This window comes from Colobus angolensis, unplaced genomic scaffold (assembly GCF_000951035.1).
Source record: "Colobus angolensis palliatus isolate OR3802 unplaced genomic scaffold, Cang.pa_1.0 Scaffold76, whole genome shotgun sequence".
Lineage (NCBI taxonomy): Eukaryota > Metazoa > Chordata > Mammalia > Primates > Cercopithecidae > Colobus > Colobus angolensis.
In genome coordinates this window covers 496,381-498,958 of record NW_012121376.1, presented here as the reverse complement: position 1 = coordinate 498,958, position 2,578 = coordinate 496,381, and the positions used below count along the sequence as shown (strand labels likewise).

General features: G+C 62.3%; 1 protein-coding gene across 3 annotated transcripts in view; it reads left to right on the top strand.

Annotated features, from left to right (window-relative positions):
- Positions 1-2,578, top strand: part of DPEP1 (dipeptidase 1 (renal)) — a 24,576-nt gene that overhangs the window by 8,728 nt on the left and 13,270 nt on the right. The window contains exon 1 of one of the 3 annotated variants that reach the window (XM_011927983.1): positions 736-916. The exons of the other annotated variants lie outside the window; for them this stretch is intronic. The gene's annotated coding sequence lies outside the window, so the exon portion shown is untranslated. Of the gene's footprint in view, positions 1-735; positions 917-2,578 lie in introns of those variants that run through there. 3 annotated transcript variants of the gene reach the window in all.

Genomic DNA, 2,578 nt, shown 5'->3' with positions numbered 1-2,578 from the left:
CTGCAGCTCCCACTCTTCCTCCCATTGCTCCCCACCACTGGCTGCTTGAAGACGTCTGACTCCAAGGGTCCCTATGACTGGCCCAGCAGCAGCCCTGGGTCTCCAACCCCCGGGTGGGGTCAGGGATAGGCCTGGCCTCCCCCTGCCTGCTGGAACCCACGGAGGATGTCCCCCTCCCACTGCAGCCTCAGAATTCCAAAGCCAGCCTGGTCTCCAGCTCGGTGCAGTCCCCACGCAGACCCTCCTCTGATTGCGAAAGCCCCTGTGGCTTTGCCAGAGGACGTTCCGATCCTTGACCGTAGCTGGGGACGGAGGGAGATCAACCCATCGTACTTACAGACAAAGAAACTGAGGACAGAGTTTGTCCCAGCTCCGGGGCCAGGGTCAGTCTCCCTCAAGGGAATCGGAGGTGGCTGGGGTCTGCCAGTGGGGAGAGAAGGCATGGCCTGGGACCCCCAGGCCACTTGAGACTCTCTGGGTTCGTTAGGATGGGCCCAAGCTCCCAGGCCCCCTCCTCTCCGTTTCCCAGCCTGCTGCGGCCTGAGGGTGATACCCTACACTACTGCCTGGGGGGTCCCAAAGGGTGGTCACCAAGCACAAGTTCTCCTGCCTGGCCTGGGACCGAGTCCCAGAAGCCCCTGGGCTGGCCGGATGCTCACGGCCTCACTGAGGGCATGAATATCTTCGGAAACAAGAACCAGCTGACGTGCGCGAGGCTTTAGCCCGGCTCTCCCTGGGGTCCTGTGCAGGCCCTGTCTTAAGGAGGTGGCTGTTTTGTAGCTGGAGAGCACTGTGGGTGGCAGGACTGAACTTGAAAACCAGAAACAACCCCCTGACCTGGGAGGCAGGAGGCGGGTCTGTCTCCCTGGGCCTGGGGTGGCTGAGCCAAGGTACTCAGCATCCTGTCCCGCTCATGGTGAGTCTCGGAGAGCCAGGAGCCAGGGGTTGTGGTTTTGGGGAGCGTGCAGCAAGGCTGAGGCCAGGGATGTAATGAGGGCGGAAAGCCCCTCTCCTCTCCAACTGCCTGCGATCCACCATCAGTGAGGGAGAACCTCAGTGAGCAGGCGCATAGCATGGAGCACCATCACGGACAGCGAAGGGTGAGGGTCTCAGGGGATGGAACCGGGGGTGGGGGGCTCAGCTCCAGGCAGGGGTGAGAGGGTGGCCCCTGGGGTGACTGTGTCTGGAGGGTTGGGTAGGGAGGGTGGGGAGGCCAGGCTGAGGGGCCCCGACCTCCTGGGAGCCGGGAGCCTGTTGGGGAATCCTTGAGAGGTGTTTCCCTGGGACTCACTGGGAGGAAGAGCTCACGCCCGGGTGCAGATGTGGGCTGTGGGGGTCAGAGTGGTGGGGGCAGCCATGGCGGGGGCCTGGGCAGGCGAGGAGGGATGCAGGGAAGTTACTAGCCTCAGGGTGAGCTGGACGCTGGGAGGGAGGCGTTGGGGGCAGAAGTGGGGTGCCAGCCTCGCGGCTGGGCCTGCAGTTTGAGGGGCCTATGGACTCCCCCAGTGCAGACATCAGCCTGGTCAGGAGTCGGAAGAGAGTCTAGCGCTGCTGAACTTGCTGTGAGCCACCGGGGCCTCCCAGGGAGAGAGACAGGGCCGGGCTCCCTGTGGAGCCGCAGGTTCCCAGATGTTCCTTCCTCAAGGCTCATTTGGGGGCCCCTGTGCCAGACCCCGTGGGTGGTCAGATGGGCCCCACGCTGAGTGTGGGCTCCCGTCCCTCGCACATGCAAGGAGAGGCTCACGTGAGCAGGTGCACGTGCGCGGCTTGTCTGTGCACATATGTATGTCTGTGTACACACGTGTAGGTACCTGAGTGTGTGTGTGCTCATCACGTGGGAAAGGCTGTGCGTGTCTGTTCTCGGTACATGGACGTGTCTGACCACGTGGGCTTGGGACGTGTCCTGGTATTCTCGTCTGTGATGATCTGTGTGTGGGGGGCGTGTTGCCTGTGGCTGCTTGTGCAGAAGTGGTAACATCCGATAGGGCCGTGGAGGTGTCTGCATGTTGGCTGTGGATGGGGCTTCTGTGCGGTTCTGGGAGACAGAGCCGGTGGAAACACAAACGTCACTCTGCGTCTGACCCGCCGCCTTCACTCTGGCGAGGCTGTCGCCTGCCTCTCGACAGAGCCAGGTCAGCACCACCCTGTGAGGAGAGCCTCGAGGTGGGGGCCTCGGTGCACCCGTCTCTGGAGATGGACCCAGGACTCTGATGCAGGAGCCCACACTCTTCACAGAGCCTCACTATGGCCAGGGGAGGGGAGAGGCAGGAGGGCCTGGGCAGGACGAAGGGCCCTGGTCACTCAGGGACATGAAAGACGCACAACCAGAACTAGTGGAAGAAACAGAATTAAACACACCCTGAGCCTTTCCCACCGCGACTCTGCCAGCTGCACCCTCTGTGTCAAGATGTGAGTGAAGGCACAAGCATTTCCTCCTGCTCCTGTCCACAAAGGTGAGAGGAAAGGAATTAGAAAAGAGTAACGGGCCGGGGGCGGTGGCTCAAGCCTGTAATCCCAGCACTTTGGGAGGCCGAGACGGGCGGATCACGAGGTCAGGAGATCGAGACCATCCTGGCTA